This window comes from Schistocerca serialis, chromosome 11, assembly GCF_023864345.2.
Source record: "Schistocerca serialis cubense isolate TAMUIC-IGC-003099 chromosome 11, iqSchSeri2.2, whole genome shotgun sequence".
Lineage (NCBI taxonomy): Eukaryota > Metazoa > Arthropoda > Insecta > Orthoptera > Acrididae > Schistocerca > Schistocerca serialis.
The window spans coordinates 96567331-96586375 of NC_064648.1; the positions used below are offsets into that span (position 1 = coordinate 96567331).

The following is a 19045-nucleotide window of genomic DNA, read 5'->3' on the forward strand; positions in this document are numbered from 1 at the left end:
TCTTTCTTTCATCAGACCACGGTGTTCCAATCTGTTGAATGTCCTTTAGCTGTAGCAGAGAATGCCTGTGGATGCAGTTTCTTATCTGCTACAGTTGATAGTGAGTGAATTGGAAAATACACATTGTATTGCGTCAAAATTCTACTGTGCAACAACGGAGCGAGGTGGTGCAGTGGTTAGACACTGGACTCGCATTCGGGAGGACGACAGTTCAATCCCGCGTCCGGCCATCCTTATTTACGTTTTCCGTGATTTCCCTAAATCACTCCAGGCAAATGCTGGGATGGTTCCTTTCAAAGGGCATGGCCGGCTTCCTTCCCTGTCCTTCCCTAATCCGATGAGACTGATGACCTCGCTGTCTGGTCTCCTTCCCCAAAACAACCAACCAACCTACTGTGCATAAGTGTACAGGTAGGCTAGCTTGCTAGCTCTGTGAAGCTCTTTGCAAATGTTGCCATTGTGTACAGGGATTTCATATTGTTAGGAAATTATTGTTAAATGTAGTGAGTCTTGAAGATGATTTGCATATCGTTCAAGGACTGGCAAATGATGTAATGTAAATTGTAAATTGCCCGATTACTAGAATCGAATGTAACTGTCAATAGGTGCAGTTAAGTGTGTGAGTAGTGAGTTTGTGTGTGTGTGTGTGTGTGTGTGTGTGTGTGAGAGAGAGAGGGAGAGAGAGAGAAATTGGGAGGGACGGGGGGGGGGGGGGGGGGGTTTCACCCTTAGTTATGTGGGATTTGAAGAAGGGATGAGAGAGATATAGAACTAAAAGTGCTGTCTAACTGAACTTTACCAAAAATTTTGTAATGCAGGCTACATTCGATATTTGCTTTCTAACAGGATAATGTCATACTTATAGGTACAGCCCGTATTTGCGTGCTGCCTATTGTGGATAATGAAGTCATAAACATTGTTTGATATCACATACAGTTGTACTGTTGTCCATAAAGCATTGCCATCATACCAACTCAAATGCTTTTTGAAAGTTTAGAAATAATCTGTTCAGCTGTTTGGCCCAATCTGTGGCTCTCACAATGTCATAAGAGAAGAATGAAAGTTGGGTTCTGCACTGCTGATCCTTCTGGAGTCAGAGCTGGTTGACACAGAGAAAGTAATTCTGTTACAGACAGCCGTTGTAATGCTACAAGACATAATGTAGGGTAAGTTCATATGACTCTGTTGTGGACTTGGACTGGTTGCCAAAACACAAATGGGGTCTGCTTAGCAGCACGGTCACGCACTCTCCTGTCAAAATTGTGTACAGTTAGTACCAATTGTTCGTTGGTAGGACTGAGGGTGTAGCTCAATGTGTAGTTGTGTATGTTGCCTAACTTTGCATTTTTTATTTTAGTTGTGATTGCGCTCCCTTTTGTTTGGATTAAAGTTAATGTTAACTAGTCACTTTTAATATCTAGTGTACAGAGATACAGGTTTAATTCTTTTTTTAGGCATATTGTAAGGCAGAAGAGCCTGTGCTGGTCTCACTTGTCCCAGTGCTTCTCAAGGAAAAACATGTGGTAAGTTTTGTTATTAAGACATTTGCATTTGGTAATGAATTGGCTTAAGTGGAGACAATAATGACCCATGATGTATCTTAGAAGATAGATTGAAGCATACATTTTAGATAGATGTGTTAAATCTGACACTGTGGACTGGAATACACTATTTAATATAGCAAAAAAATTAATCAATTTTTGAAAATATAATGTAATTGAATAGGTAAAAAATCTACTCACCAAGTGACGGCAGGAGGAAACATGTGCAAAGATATTGAAATCTGCAAGCTTTCAGAGCCAGTGGCTCATTCTTCTGACAGAAGAGTTGAGGGGGATGGAAAGAGGGGTGAAGGAAAAGGTCTGGTGAGCTTTAGGCACCAGAGAGGAGATGACACTGATTCCAAAAGCCTGTGGATTTTAATACGTTTATATTTTTCTCCTGCTGACACTGCTCGGAATGCACTATTTGGAATTTTTAAGTTGTCACGCATGAAATACAGGGAGCGAAAAGAAATGTCTTGTACAGAAACAAGACTGCAGCTGTAAGAGTCAAATTGCTGCAGCGCACCTATCACGGACTGCTGGCAGCCCAGTGTCTGCCAGCTGCACAAACCACGGCAGGGCCGAGAAGTCGGCAAGTAGATTGTGTTAGGAGGGCATTGCCAGTGGCCGCACCAAAACGACACTTGCTGCACACTGTTAGCATTGGCGTTAAGCGATTGAGGCTGTGTTCCGCTTCTCTGACCCGGCCGAGCAGCCAGTCGAAAAGCTGTAGTACTCTGCACACTGAAGATTTAAGTTCGTGCTATGGTAGCAGAAGGCAGTGACATTGCCAGTCAGGAACTGTCGAATTCACCACAGCCGCTGCCATCCAGTTTGCCGTCCATTGCCACTCGCAACTGAGATGTCGCACGCCCTAGGAACGGTCTCCGCCAGCTTGGCATATCAAATGCGTTGCCACAGTTGCGAGCAAATCGTTTCTGAAAAACAGAAATTATTAATATTGAATATTAATTTAAATCTTGGTGAGTCTTTTGTGAACGTCTTTATATGAAGTATAGCCTTGTATGGAAGAGAAATTTGGGCGGTCATCATTTCAGGCAAGAGGAGAAGAGCTTTTGAAATGTCATACTACAGAAGGCTGCTGAAGATAAGTGGTAGTGGATAATTAGTGAAGTAGTTCTGGATCAAATTAGAAAGAAAAGAAATTTATGTCACATCTTGGCTAAAAGAGGATGTATGCTGGGGCATCAGGGGATTGTCATTTTGGTGATGGAGGGGATAGGGTTAAAATTGTAGAGGAAGAACAAGGTTTGAATACACTAAGCAAACTGAAGTGGATGCAGGTTGTTGTACCTATACTGTGATCAGGAAAGAGACTTGCCAAAGATAGACTTCACGGAGAGCTGCCTCAAACCAGTCTTTGTGCTGAAGACCACAGCAGTGTTGAAACCCTAATTTTGTATGAAAGGTCAAATTGAGTGAGTTCGCCATAATGTTCCAAGCTATAGTGTAATTAGTGGCTGCTTAGAATGTGTGAACTGTTTCAAGAAGTGTTTAGGCCATACGGTATATAGTGCCGCACTTAATGCTGGAAATGGGTACTGCACTCAAACATGGTGGCAACAGAAGTACACATTAATGGTCACACAGTAATGGTAACACTGTTTGTAGCATCTTCCACTGTGTAAATGTAAAACAAACTGTTGGCTTGTTTTATGAAAATGAAAGTTGCTACTCACCATATAGCGGAGATGCTGAGTCGCAGATAGGCACAACAAAAAGACTGTCACAAATAAGCTTTTGACCTACAAGGCATAGTGTTCATAAGGAGTTGTCCTCTGGGATAAAGCACATAAAATAAATAGCTATGGGCACCCATATGGGGTCATTCTATGCCAAACTACTCATGGGCCATCTAGAGCAATATTTTCTAACTGCCCAGAATCCAACCTCTCACCATTTCAGATTCATTGGTGACACCCTCATGATCTGGACTGAGGGCTGAGGTCACCCTAGCCACATTCCCCCAAAACCTCAACACCTTCCTCAGTGCTGACGTCCACTTCAAGGATAGCTTCATCAGTACCTCCGTCCGTATCAAACCTTCCAAACACTGACAGTACCTCCACTTTGACAGCTGCCACCCATTCCGTTCCGAGAAATTGCTTGCGTACAGACTAACCACCCGTGGTCATTCCATCTGCAGGGACGAGCAGTGCCAGAGCGAATATACCGAGTACCCCACCGAGACCTTTGCAGACCGAAATTACCCTCCCAACCTTTTACAGAAGCAGATCTCGCATACCTTGTCTCCCAGCCATCTACCACCTCCTACTTGCTCACCATCTGGCTGCAGAGCAGCATTCATCTTGTGCCTCGGCACTACGTACGACTGGAGCAACGGTTTTCACTACCTCTCAGTGTGCCCTGAAATAGACCTGGAGGTAAGACCTATCTCGTACATTCTCCCAACCACATACTCCAGTCAGGCATCTTCTACCGCATCAGAGGTAGGACTACCTGTGGAAGCAGTTTTTCTGAACTGTGCAGGTGGGAACTCTGTCTGCAATCAATCCTATTACCGTAACCCCCCTGGCCTCAGCCTTCATTAGTCCCTGTCCTCCACTTACCTATCCCCTTCCCTGCTCTCACTCCAGCAATACACGGTCTTCTATTCGACTAACACACCCATTAGTCACTAGTCTTTTTCCCCATCTCTTCTTCTCTCCTCCTTTCCCAATCGCCTCCCCTCCCATCCTCCCCCCCCCCCCCCCCCCACTCCCCACACATACAAACCTCCCAACTGCACCTAAATGCCCTACCCTATCCCCACTGCGCCCTTACAAGCTCCCACAAGCAGCACGACACCTTCCCCCACCCCACTCTTCACCCCATGCCGCCTCCTTACCATCACAACTGGATAGCGGCTCCTGTCGGGCGCATATACGACTCAGCTCAGCCACAGTAGCCACAGGTGGCAGAGAGAGAGAGAGAGAGAGAGAGAGAGAGAGAGAGATAGAGATAGAGATAGAGAGAGAGTCAGTCCGTCCGTCCGTCCGTCCATCCTCTAGTCCTCTGTATGGCTTTTCACAATATTGTTAAAATAAATAATGTTTTTATTCAGGAGAAATGAGCAGCGAGAATATTATGTAAAGTAGAGAGATGGTGGTGCCCCTTGCAGAGGCTGCTTTACAGATCTCGAAATTCTTACACTCACTTCCTGGTACATTTATGTCACAACGATTTTTGTTGCTTATAATAAAAATTTCCTTCAACTGAAAAGTGATTTGCACAGGTTCCTTTGGGTCTAGTATTCGGAGTTAAGTTATGTACTCTGATGCAAAGGATTTCAACATATACTACAAACATAAAGCAAAGATATTTGGGCAGGAACATTTGGCAGTTGATAAGAAAATAGAAAACATTCCTTGTTGGCCATTCCTTCTAGAATTATCTGAATCTGTAGATTTAAGAATTGAAAATTCATATTAGCTACATGACAAATAACAATGTTCATAGGAATCTACATCTACATCCAGATTCCGCAAGCCACTGTATGGTGCATGTTGGAAGGCATGCTCTACTACTACTAGTCATTTCCTTTCCTGTTCTAGCTGCAAATAGAGCGAGGGAAAAACAACTGTCTTATGGCTCCATGTGGCCCCTAATCTCTCTGAGCTTATCTTCGTGGTCGTTACAAGAACTGTACATTGGCGGCAGTAGAATCGCTCTGCAGTCAGCCACAAATGGTGGCTCTCTAAATTTTCTGGATATTGCTCCTCGAAAAGAATGCTGTCTTCCCTCCGGTGATTCCATTTGAGTTCTTGATGCATCTCCATAATACTTGGTTATTGTTGAAACATATTAGTAACAAATCTAGCAGCCTGCTTCTGAATTCCTTCGATGTCTTCGTTTAGTCCGACCTAGTGCGGATCCCAAACATTAGAGCAGAGCTCGAGAAGAGGTTGCACTAGTGTCCTACATGTGGTCTCCTTTACAGATGAACCTCACTTTCCTAAAATTCTCCCAATAAACCAAAGTGGACCATTCGCCTTCCCCACTGCAGTCCTTATATGCTCATTCAATTTCATATCGCTTTGCATTACGCCTAGATATTTAACTGACATGAGTGTGTCAAGCATCTCATTATTTGTAAACTGTGGGTTTGTTTTTCCTACTCATATGCATTAACTTACATTTTTCTACATTTAGAGGTAGCAGCCATTCACCACACCAACTAGAAATTTTGTCTGAGTCATCAACTATCCTCCTACAGTCACTCAACGATGGCACCTTACTGTACACCTCAGCAACATTAGCTAACAACCACAGACTACTGTCCACCAAATCATTTACATATGTAGGAAAACAACAACTTTCCTGTCACACTTTCCTGGGGCACTCCTGTTTCTGATGAACACACACCATCAGGCACAATGTACTGGGTTCTGTTACTCAAGAAGTCTTTGAACCACTCGCAAAATCTGGGGACCTATTCCGTATGCTCGTACCTTCACTAACAGTCGGCAGTGTGGTGCCGTGTCAGATGCTTTACAGAAATCTAGGAGTATGGAATGCTGCATGACAAACAATTTTGTGTTTTAAGCAGCACTGTTGTGACCTCTCTGGTTATCTCAGGGTGACTGATCAAAGGTGTACACTCTGGTGTTTTGCTGAGTTGTCGTTTCCATCTCGCGCACAATATTTCAACAACTGGACGAGCCTTCTTCTTTAGGTGCTGTGAGTTTTACTGTTTTGTGCACTTGCTGGGTGGTCTCCACTCCACACAGTCTGGTTGGAGTCTGGGAAGTGAGTAACAGCAAAACTCATAGCATCTGTGGAAGATGGCTGCGTGAGATGTCGAAATATTGTGCATAAAATGTAACTGACAACTTGGCAGAACGGCCGGTAGTGCACAGTTACAGATTTTGTTCTTAGGATCTGCAGCTGTTTTCTTTTAAAACTGACAGTGTAATCAACTAAATGCACTCACAGAAACGGCAAGTGTCATATCGTGAAGCACCAGTCTGATACTTGTCAAACTTCACGGTGATGTTTATCATGTAACAGTTATTTCGTGATTAAAATTTCATTCCATTTTGAACTTATTCATCAATAAAAACTTATCTGGTTTTGATGGTGTTCCAGTAGAGTACTAAAGATTTATTCTCATAAAATAAGCCTGGTATTATTAGAAATATGTAATGCATCAACTGAGTCAAGACATTTTTCCAGAGAAACTGAAATACACCATTGTTAAACTCCTCTTTAAGTAAGGTGATAGGAGAGGTCAATAACTGCTGACCTGTTTCATTGTTGACATCATTTTCCAAAATTCAGTTGAATACCAGCAGCTGCCAGTCTTGTGATGGCTTTTGTTACCACTGGAAAGTTGGCATTGGTGATGCCAAGTTTCCAGACAAGGTGTGTGTGTAAAGACCTCTTTCACAGTTTTGGTAGCACTTGATTCATAGCTATTGAGCTCACAAAAGATTACCTTTCTTTTAGTGTGGATCATCCAGTAATATTCAGCAGCACTAAGCCAGGAATCCAATCATCTAAGCACAAGGTGGGGGAAGGAGGGGCAGTGAAGGTGCTCGTTCCTTGAATTTCTGCACCTGTAGCGGGACGTTCACATTAATTGTCGTGCCACAAGTAATTAATTTTCCTACATCAGAGCAATTTGATCGCACCTCTTCTGCAACTCTGCGTAACGCATGCACGAGTCAAATGACATAAACCATACTGCGGTAGAGAATTTGAAGCCCTCAGCTGCTTTAGCCGTGTATGAAGCACCATCTGTTGCCAGAAGCAAAACATTTTCTCTGCTCACAACATCTTGTCACAGTAGCTTCACAGAGTTGTGAAACAAAATGGCAACTGTTGAATTTTGTACTCTCTCTCAAGAGCTTCACGCATTAGGAGGAACATTTTTCCAGGCCTGTCAACTTTCAGAACACCCCATAACATCTGCAACATAATGTCCCCCCACATTGGTACCTTTGTATAGGGACGTTGATCTTTAGTTCAACAACACTAATTTTTTTAGCTACTCTTCATAGCACACTGATAAATAGTTCTTTCTCAATTTGATTAACCTGGAACAGGATGTTTTGTGTACTTCTCAAGAACTGTCTGAAATGTGGATTCTTCAGCTTCTCAGATGGGATGTTGCAAGACACCATTATTTCACCTGTCTTTAAATGTTTGTACAATTGAAGATGAACCTGTCTGCTCAAATAACAGCATTTGTCTGCTGCCATTTTCAGCATTTCTCTTCACACAGCTGCTGTATTTGGTGGTATTACAGTGCTGTTGCACATTAAAGTGCTTTTCTGCCCTAACTTTGACTTCACTTAATTAACAAAATAACATTTCCCCACCAGTGCTGAAGAACTTATCATCAAACTCACGAACGAAACCTTGCAACTCCATGCTGATGGACCGCTTTTGTTGAACCACTTGAGTTTATATTCTCACTGAGTAGTGTGACCACGTGTGCGATGTTTATCATGTTGGGAGGTGCCTTTGTTAGTTTTGAGAATGTTTTGTTGGCCCCACCCAACAGTGTCTTACATCAGCAAACTGACTAGTGTGTAATGCTACTTGTCTACTGTTGTTGTGATCTTCGGTACAGAGACTGGTTTGATGCAGCCCTCCATGCTACTCTATCCTGCGCAAGCTTCTTCATCTCCAAGTAACTACTGCAACTTACATCCTTCTGAATCTGCTTAGTGTATTCATCTCTTGGTCTCCCTCTACGATTTTTACCCTCCACACTGCCCTCCAATATTAAATTGGTGATCCGTTGATGCCTCAGAACATGTCCTACCAACCGATCCCTTCTTCTTGTCAAGTTGTGCCACAAATTCCTCTTCTCCTCAATTCTACTCAGTACCTCCTCATTAGTTACATGATTTACCCATCCGATCTTCAGCATTCTTCTGTAGCACCACATTTCGAAAGCTTCTATTCTCTTCTTGTCTAAACTAATTATCGTACTTTATTCCAGTCAACATTGTCAGAAGCCTTCTCTAAGTCTACAGATGCTAGAAACATAAGCTTACCTTTCCTTAATCTATGTTAAGATAAGTTGTAAGTCGTAGGTCAGTATGCCTCACATGTTCCAACATTTCTACAGAATCCAAACTGATTCTCCACAAGGTCGGCTTCTACCAGTCTACTAAAGTCTTGATAAATAAAGCTTTGTAGTAATTGTTGTGTTTATTTGTGGCATTATAATCTGAAACATTGTCATGTGAGCAACATTTTCATGTTTTTCTTCGTGTGTCCATATAAGATACAACAAATATATAAAGTTTTGCAAAAGTTGGCGGAAATATAACCTGTTACTGAAAAAAAAGATGTAAATATGACTTTGGATGCGTAATAGAAGTACATTTATCTATACTATAACACCTGAATTTATGCATAAATTGTTGTTAAATTGACCATGAAGTTCAGGAAAAAATATGACTTGTCATAAAAATGTGGGCCCTTGTTATGATTACTTGAAGTGAAATGTGAAGTGTCAAAAGTATTCAGTAATGTACCATAAGGAAACAGAGAATTAAACCTTTTAAACATAATTTCCGTCATGTAAATTTCATACACCACGAAAACATTATAAATCTGACATCTGTTGTAAATTTTTCCAGCTTGATGAATCGCCGGAGGACTTTGAAGTTGGCAGTCACCCATTGCTAATAAATCTGGTGAGTCACTGAGTTTTATAATATTTCAGTACTTACAACTAGAATACAAGTTGCAATAAGCTCAGTAAGAAGGCCTGACTGCAACTCATTTTCTCAATGAAATTGTGGTTCTGTTGTTTGTCTCCTTCTTCTTAGTTCTTCAATCGTAAGGTTGGTTGTCGGCAGTGCACAACGCTTTTCTTTCTTGGGCCTTCATCTTGAGAGTGGTATGTGGTGCAGTCGTTACTGTCCACGATCTAGGCAAAGTATTCCAGTCTCGGTCTGCCGCTTGTGTTCTTATCTCATTCTGTACAGCGAAACACTCCAAACAAATGCCTTTATGAGGTCTTTCCTGAAATGTCTGTCTATGCAGCTGGGTGTGAAAAGGTTCGGCAGTTTATAAATATTTTAGCATACAGTCACTAATATTAGGAACAAGTCCAGAGCAATGTGTTTCGAGAGTCGAGCTCTCATCATCGGGCTGTCTAAGTTAACCCTACATAAAATGCACTTCAGAAGCACTGGAGGTCAAAATATAAGATTATTCAGACATGGAGACTATCATCTTACTTTAAAACTGGAAGCACCAGATTCCCTGCATCCTTATCTGCATATTCTTCAAAACATTGTTTATGGAAGGCAGTAAACATCAGTCACACCAGCTGCCTCTCAGTGCACGTCAGAGCTGCACACGTGTTTATAAATAAGTGGTGCCCTAAAAGCAGTACTTCGAAGGATGTGTGTTAACATGGATTAGGAAGCAGGGAATCTGATGCTACCACTTTTCAAGTAAGACAAGGACTTCGTAGCTTAGTAATTTTATTTGTTTTTCTATTTTTACCTTGAATGTTTTTGAAGTGCATTTTATGAAGGATTAATTTTGAAGCCGGATGATGGCAGCTTGACCCCAAAAACATGTTGCTGTGGATTATGTTCCTAAAATTAGTGGTTGTATGCTAAAATATGTATAAAGATTGCCTTAAAAATAGCTACCTTTGGTGCTTAAAATGGACAATATTAGAAAGTTTCTTCTCTTGTTAAAATCAGTTTTTGTGTGATAGATTTGGCTTGCAATATTCTTCTTTGATCTTCCATTTGATGTAATTTTACTCCATCAGTAGGTGAAGGATTCGGTGGTTTACAGTTGCTCACTGAGCTTTGAGCAGTGATATTTTGCTTACTCACCACAAAGATCTTTTTTTTAGCTTCATTAATTTCCATGTTATAAGAAAAACTGAGTGTGGTTCCGTCTGGGCCAGCATCACTTGTAATTGAAGGGAATGGTGGAAGAAAGTGCTAACTCACAATAGCATAATTTGGGTTGTTACATGTTGTTCGATTAACCCTTTTGTTACAGCAGTCTCCTTCGCTGAGCTAATGCCACTGATCGGTGCAGCGTGCCACGAACTGTGCACATTGCACGTCAGAAAGATGATGTGCAGGTTACTGTATTTAAGTGTTACATAACAATATATTTGGAGATTTTATAAGTATTATAAGAAAAGCCATTTAGGATCATTTGAAAGATTCTTAATAATGTAATTCAGTATGATAAATTTGAAAACAAGGTTCAACACACAACCCACATTACAATTTTTACACTTGTACTTAGTCCCCCCCCCATGAACCATGGACCTTGCCGTTGGTGGGGAGGCTTGCGTGCCTCAGCGATACAGATGACCATACCGTAAGTGCAACCACAATGGAGGGGTATCTGTTGAGAGGCCAGACAAACGTGTGGTTCCTGAAGAGGGGCAGCAGCTTTTTCAGTAGTTGCAGGGGCAACAGTCTGGATGATTGACTGATCTGGCCTTGTAACATTAACCAAAACGGCCTTGCTGTTCTGGTACTATGAACGGCTGAAAGCAAGGGGAAACTACAGCTGTAATTTTTCCCGAGGACATGCAGCTTTACTGTATGAGTAAATGATGATGGCGTCCTCTTGGGTAAAATATTCCGGAGGTAAAATAGTCCCCCATTCGGATCTCCGGGTGGGGACTACTCAAGAGGACGTCGTTATCAGGAGAAAGAAAACTGGCGTTCTATGGATCAGAGCGTGGAATGTCAGATCCCTTAATCGGGCAGGTAGATTAGAAAATTTAAAAAGGAAAATGGATAGGTGAAAGTTAGATATAGTGGGAATTAGTGAAGTTCGGTGGCAGGAGGAACAAGACTTTTGGTCAGGTGATTACAGGGTTATAAATACAAAATCAAATAGGGGTAATGCAGGAGTAGGTTTAATAATGAATAAAAAATAGGAGTGCGGGTAAGCTACTACAAACAGCATAGTGAACGCATTATTGTGGCCAAGATAGACACAAAGCCCATGCCTACTACAGTAGTACAAGTTTATATGCCATCTAGCTCTGCAGATGATGAAGAAATTGATGAAATGTATGATGAGATAAAAGAAATTATTCAGGTAGTGAAGGGAGACAAAAATTTAATAGTAGGAAAAGGGAGAGAAGGAAACATAGTAGGTGAATATGGATTGGGGGGAAGAAATGAAAGAGGAAGCCGCCTTGTAGAATTTTGCACAGAGCATAACTTAATCATAGCTAACACTTGGTTCAAGAATCATAAAAGAAGGTTGTATACCTGGAAGAATCCTGGAGATACTAAAAGGTATCAGATAGATTATATAATGGTAAGACAGAGATTTAGGAACCAGGTTTTAAATTGTAAGACATTTCCAGGGGCAGATGTGGATTCTGACCACAATCTATTGGTTATGAACTGCAGATTGAAACTGAAGAAACTGCAAAAAGGTGGGAATTTAAGGGGCTCCAGAAAGGCTCAAAATCATGAAAAGTTCAATTTTTACTTTTTTGCGTTTTCTGAATCTGCAGACTATTACCTTTTAATAGATATATAATTTATTCAATTCCGAAGACTACAACTATTTTTAAATTTTTTTTGAAATGTGTTCTACATGGGCGTGACCCACTGTGGCGCTGTTAAACTGCTGTCAAATGGTGTTATTATTAACGTCCGTGTTCATCAGGTACATTTTAGTGATGTGAGATAAAGTATATGTTGTGGCTAACCTGTGATGGTTCAATATATATCGCTGGTGTGATTGTCGATTGTTTCATGTTTATTTACTTTGTCGTTATCTCGAAAATATTCGTAATTAATTCTGTTTCTTGAGTCTCTGTTTTGTTGAAGTATAATAATGAGTAAAAGTAAAGTTATTAGAAATCGTCTGAGGGCTTTTAAGAAAAGGAGAAATGTTGGAAAGCCAAAGGTATGTGTTATTACTGTAAACAATAAAGATGATAACCAAGTGAGTGAACCTAACCTCTCAAGTACACCTGCCCATAGCAGTCAAAGTGGGAAAGAAAATACTTCACAGAAGAAGCTTGGTTCAATGAGTGAAAACTATGAATGTTTTATGGGCGAATCGGATGTGAATGAAATATTTGATATGTCGGTTCTCAAAGGAATTTTTTCAAACTGTGTAAGATGTATTCATTGTAGTGAAGTTGGTCTGGAACTCTCCATAATAAAGCACGTAGGACTTGCTAGTGAAATACAACTGAAATGTGATAAGTGTTCATACATGACCACCTTTTGGAACAGTGTTGCAGCAACTGCAACTGAAGAAAATGGTAGCAAAATCTACGAACACAACAACGAGCGATGCTTGCTTTAGACAAGGAACGCCTTCAGGCTGCAGACAGGGCTGTAAAGAGTCTAGAAATACAAGCAAGAGTAAACAGGAGGAGGAACAAGAGGAAGCTGGAGGAGGAGTTTGCAGAGGATGAATATAATCCATCCTATGGACCTGGAATGCACTAAAAAGTTAATCCAATCTTTGTCGCTCGATTCCCAAAACTTTTATTTTCTCATACTAATTACATGTTTTCTAAGGATCTTCCAAACATATTTGTTTCAAACTTTCAGCAAATGTTACACAGTACCTTCTGCATAATTTAACACAGCCTTTTTCCAAAAAACTGTATATTTTTGAATATATAAATAAAAAATTGCAAAAAAATGTTGTGAATTTTCATTACAATTGAAAAAAAAACATCTTTAATAACTGAACTAAAATTTTGTAAAATCCCTGTGTTAAGTTGTAGCCCTTATTCCAATAAACAATCTGTAAAAAGTTCAACTTCCTACCTCAAATACTTTGTGAGGAAAGATGTAATTTATAAGCGTTATTTTAACATTGCAAGTATAGGGCGTTCCGGAGCCCCTTAAGGAGATGGGACCTGGATAAACCGAAAGAACCAGAGGTTGTAGAGAGTTTGAGGGAGAGCATAAGGGAACAATTGACAGCAATGGGAGAAAGAAATACAGTAGAAGAAGAATGGGTAGCTCTGAGGGATGAAATAGTGAGGGCAGCAGACGATCAAGTGGGTAAAAAGATGAGGGCTAATAGAAATCCTTGGGTAACAGAAGAAATATTAAATTTAATTGATGAAAGGACAAAATATAAAAATGCAGTAAATGAAGCAGGCAAAAGGAATACAAACGTCTCAAAAATGAGATCGACAGGAAGTGCAAAATGGCTAAGCAGGGCTGGCTATAGGACAAATGTAAGGATGTAGAGGCTTGTCTTACTAGGTGTAAGATAGGTACTGCCTACAGGAAAATTAAAGAGACCTTTGGAGATAAGAGAACCACTTGTACGAATATCAAGATCTCAGATGGCAACCCAGTTCTAAGCAAAGAAGGGAAGGCAGAAAGGTGGAAGGAGTATATAGAGGGTTTATACAAGGGCGATGTACTTGAGGACAATATTATGGAAATGGAAGAGGATGTAGATGAAGACGAAATGGGAGATAAGATACTGCGTGAAGAGTTTGACAGAGCACTGAAAGACCAGAGTCGAAACAAGGCCCCACATTCCATTAGAACTACTGATGGCCTTGGGAGAGCCAGTCATGACAAAACTCTACCATCTGGTAAGCAAGATGTATGAGACAGGCGAAATACCCTCAGACTTCAAGAAGAATATAATAATTCCAATCCCAAAGAAAGCAGGTGTTGACAGATGTGAAAATTACCGAACTATCAGTTTAATAAGTCACAGCTGCAAAATACTAATGCGAATTCTCTACAGACGAATGGAAAAACTGGTAGAAGCCGACCTCGGGGAAGATCAGTTTGGATTCCGTAGAAATGTTGGGACAAGTGAGGCAATACTAACCTTAAGACTTATCTTAGAAGAAAGATTAAGAAAAGGCAAACCTATGTTTCTGGCATTTGTAGACTTGGAGAAAGCTTTTGACAATGTTGATTGGAATACTCTCTTTCAAATTCTGAAGGTGGCAGGGGTAAAATACAGGGAGCGAAAGGCTATTTACAATTTGTACAGAAACCAGATGGCAGTTATAAGAGTCGAGGGGCATGAAAGGGAAGCAGTGGTTTGAAAGGAGTGAGACGGGGTTGTAGCCGCTCCCCGATGTTATTCAATCTGTATATTGAGCAAGCAGTAAAGGAAACAAAAGAAAAATTCGAAGTAGGTATTAAAATTCATGGAGAAGAAGTAAAAACTTTGAGGTTCGCTGATGACACTGTAATTCTGTCAGAGACAGCAAAGGACTTGGAACTGCAGTTGAACAGAATGAACAGTGTCTTGAAAGGAGGGTATAAGATGAACATCAACAAAAGCAAAACAAGGATATTGGAATGTAGTCAAATTAAATCGGGTGATGCTGAGGGAATTAGATTAGGAAATGAGACACTTAAAGTAGTAAAGGAGTTTTGCTATTTAGGGAGTAAAATAACTGACGATGGTCGAAGTAGAGAGGATATAAAATGTAGACTGGCAATGGCAAGGAAATCGTTTCTGAAGAAGAGAAATTTGTTAACATCGAGTATAGATTTAAGTGGCAGGAAGTCGTTTCTGAAAGAATTTGTATGGAGTGTAGCCATGTATGGAAGTGAAACGTGGACGATAACTAGTTTGGACAAGAAGAGAATAGAAGCTTTCGAAATGTGGTGCTACAGAAGAAATCTGAAGATAAGGTGGGTAGATCACGTAACTAATGAGGAGGTATTGAATAGGATTGGTGAGAAGAGAAGTTTGTGGCAGAACTTGACTAGAAGAAGGGATCGGTTGGTAGGACATGTTTTGAGGCATCAAGGGATCACAAATTTAGCATTGGAGGGCAGCGTGGAGGGTAAAAATCGTAGAGGGAGACCAAGAGACGAATACACTAAGCAGATTCAGAAGGATGTAGGTTGCAGTAGGTACTGGGAGATGAAGAAGCTTGCACAGGATAGAGTAGCATGGAGAGCTGCATCAAACCAGTCTCAGGACTGAAGACCACAACAACAACTTAGATTCTCATTTTCTGTCATTTGCACTTCAAACAACACACCTTCTATTTCCCCCCCTGCGGGTCCGGGGTAAGAATAGGCCCGAGGTATTCCTGCCTGTCGTAAGAGGCGACGAAAAGGAGTTTCAACCGTTTCGGCCTTCCATGTGATGGTCCCCCTTGGGGTTTGACCTCCATTTTTCAAAATTCTACAGAAGTACGAGCCTTTTGGGGAAGGACGCCTTACGTGGTGTACCACTGGTCCTCAGTGCACTAAGACCTTGGCACTCAGCATTGTACCGGCGTTGTAACCATACCCACTATTCCTCAAATTGGGCCTAAACGCCTGATGGGTTGTACAAGTTACGCCCATAGTGCATCCCCATCTGCACCTACGATCATGGTGGACTTTGCATGGCACCAGAAATCCAGCGCAGTAGCCAGCCCGTTGTGGTGGGGTCGTCATGTACCCTCTAGGTTGTAGCCCCCTGACGACACAGGGATCGTACTGCCGATACCTGAGCTGCACCCTCCCCACGTCGGCCAAGGAGTAGATGCCCGTCTCCTTGGGGCATCAGGACTCCCGGCAACGGTCATCCTGCCAGGTGGCCCTTGCTGAGGCTGGGTGGCGCCCATGGGGAGAGCCCCTGGTCGGAGTGGGTGGTATCGGGGCGGAAGTTACGCAGATGAAACGTCAACACGTATCAGGTCGCTCTGCGGCCAAGTCTTTCAAAAGGAAAGGTACTGTTTCTAGTTCTGGTTCTCCTGCCCTTTCCCCCTTGGCCACTCCCTGGGAGGAGGGACAGGCCCGCCGGCTTGGGGCGAAGTACTTCCCCCGCTATTTGGTCTGTTCTCGAACCGATGGGGGGACGTTCGCCACCTCCAAGCCCATGTTCTTTGTTCAGCACATTGAGGACATCTTCGGGGAAATCGAGGCTCTCAGTAAGATGCGTTCGGGGTCCGTTCTTATGAAGACCACCTCCGCCACACAGTCGGCGGCGCTCCAGGCGTGCGACCGCCTGGGGGACATCCCAGTGTCCATTGTCCCGCATCTGGCACTAAATAGGACGCAGGGGGTTATTTTTCATCGGGACCTCCTGCTACAATCTGATGAGGAGCTCAGGGCCAACCTGGAGCGCCGAGGCGTGCATTTCGTCCGGCGTGTCCAGCGCGGCCCCAAAGACCGTCGCATCGACACCGGGGCCTTTATCCTCGCCTTTGAGGGGGACGTTCTCCCGGAGAAGGTAAAGGTGATGTGCTACCGGTGCAATGTGCGACCTTACGTCCCGCCTCCTATGCGCTGTTTTCGGTGTTCGCGCTTTGGGCACATGTCGTCACAGTGTGAGGCAGAGCCCCTTTGTGGCGATTGTGGACGTCCTCTTCGTGAGGAACATACATGCACCCCACCTCCTCGGTGTGTTAATTGTCCTGGCATCCACTCGCCTAGATCCTCAGACTGCCCCACAATTCAGAAGGAGAAGAAGATACAAGAACTCAAAACTTTGGATCGGCTCACTTATTCTGAGGCCAGGAAGAAGTATGACCGCCTCCATCCCGTACCGTTGACCCCTTCATTTGCCTCAGTTGTGTCCACTCCTTCCGCGGTATCCTCACCCCTATCCTGTCCCCCTCCGCCTCCTCCCCCCATCCGAGGTCTCTGCCTCCGCCTCCCAAATCCCTCCCTTCCAAATCCTCCTCCCCCATGGCCCCCGCCCCCTCTGCCCCAGGGGCCACCATTCCTCCTCCTCCTCCCCCCCCACCACCTGAGAAGCGATCTTCTTCTCAGGCGTCCATCGGGGAAACGTTCCGGACCCCAGCCTCCGAGGTCCGGTGTTCCAAAACGGACCCCGCCTGTGAGGACCTTCTTCGGGTCCAGCCCACCATCCCTGTGCCTCCTCGGACTTCCAAGAAGGCCTCCAAGAAGAAGTCTCTATCCCCCTCTCCACCCCGGCGCGTTTTGTCTGACGCTCGATCCGTGAGTCGCTGCTCCCGGCCATCCTCAGTTTCGCTGCCAGGCGCTCAGCTGGCCTCTCGTCGGCAAATGATGCTGCCCCTCCTACATAACCAGGGACAGCGGCCGCAGCTGGCGACGACTCGATGGAACAGGATCCGCCTCCCGCCGGTTGTAGCGTTGTTCCCTCGAAACCTGGCCCTCCGCGGCCGTCGAGGTGACCAGCTCTTCCCCCGTCTCGTTCCCCCTCTTTTTTGAGTAGCGATGGCCTTGTTACATTGGAACATAAGAGGTATTCGATGTAATTGGGAGGAATTACAACTGCTCCTCCGCCTGCACTGTCCGCTCGTCCTTGGTCTCCAGGAAACCAAGTTGCGCCCGACTGACCGTATTGCCTTTTCCCACTATACCTCGGAGCGGTATGACCTCGCCCCTGTGGACGGTATCCCAGCTCATGGTGGGGTCATGTTGCTCGTTCGGGACGATGTCTATTACCATCCCATCCCATTGACCACCCCACTCCAAGCAATAGCTGTCCGTATTACTCTTTCTGCTTTTACTTTTTCAGTTTGTACCACTACACTCCATCGTCATCTGCTGTTAGTCGTGCTGACATGATGCACCTGATCGTTCAGCTTCCCCCGCCGTTTTTATTGTTTGGCGACTTCAATGCCCATCATCCCCTTTGGGGCTCTCCTGCATCCTGTCAAAGAGGTTCACTCTTGGCGGATGTCTTCAACCATCTCAATCTTGTCTGCCTCAATACTGGCGCCCCGACTTTCCTCTCGGACTCTACTCATACCTACTCCCACTTGGACCTCTCGATCTGTTGTACCACTCTTGCCCATCGGTTCAAGTGGTATGTCCTTTCTGACACCTATTCGAGCGACCACTTCCCCTGTGTCGTTCGTCTCCTGCACCACACCCCATCCCCACGTCCTTCGAGCTGGAACATACCGAAAGCTGACTGGGGACTTTACTCCTCCCTGCGACCTTTCCGGACCACGATTTTCTCAGTTGTGACAGTCAGGTCGAATACCTCACGGCTGTTATCATCAATGCTGCCGAACGTTCCATTCCTCGTACTACCTCTTCTTCCCGTCGCGTTTCCGTCCCCTGGTGGAACGAGGCTTGTAGAGACGCTATCCGTGCTCGACGACGTGCTTTACGCACCTTTCGCTGCCATCCTACGTTGGCGAATTGTATTGGATACAAACGACTCCGAGCGCAATGCCGTAGAGTCATCAAAGACAGCAAAAAAGCTTGTTGGGCCTCTTTCACCAGCTCCTTTAACAGTTTTACTCCCTCTTCTGTCGTATGGGGTGGCCTGCGCCGGCTGTCGGGCATTAAGGCCCACTCCTCGGTACCTGGCCTGACCTCAGGTAATGAGGTCCTCGTTGATCCTGTGGCTGTCTCCAATGCCTTCGGCCGGTTTTTCACGGAGGTTTCAAGCTCCGCCCATTACCACCCTGCCTTCCTTCCCAGGAAAGAGGCAGAAGAGGCTCGGCGACCTTCCTTCCACTCACTGAATCTGGAAACTTACAATGCCCCCTTTACTATGCGGGAACTCGAACATGCACTTGCGCTGTCCTGGTCCTCTGCTCCGGGGCCAGACGCCAT

General features: G+C 43.8%; 1 long non-coding RNA gene across 1 annotated transcript in view; it reads left to right on the top strand.

Moving 5' to 3' along the window:
• The window catches only part of LOC126427394 (uncharacterized), a 46806-nt gene that overhangs the window by 17561 nt on the left and 10200 nt on the right, over window positions 1–19045 (top strand). The window contains exons 3-4 of the long non-coding RNA XR_007576663.1: window positions 1455–1523; window positions 9164–9220. This is a non-coding gene — a long non-coding RNA (uncharacterized LOC126427394). The remainder of the gene's footprint in view (window positions 1–1454; window positions 1524–9163; window positions 9221–19045) is intronic.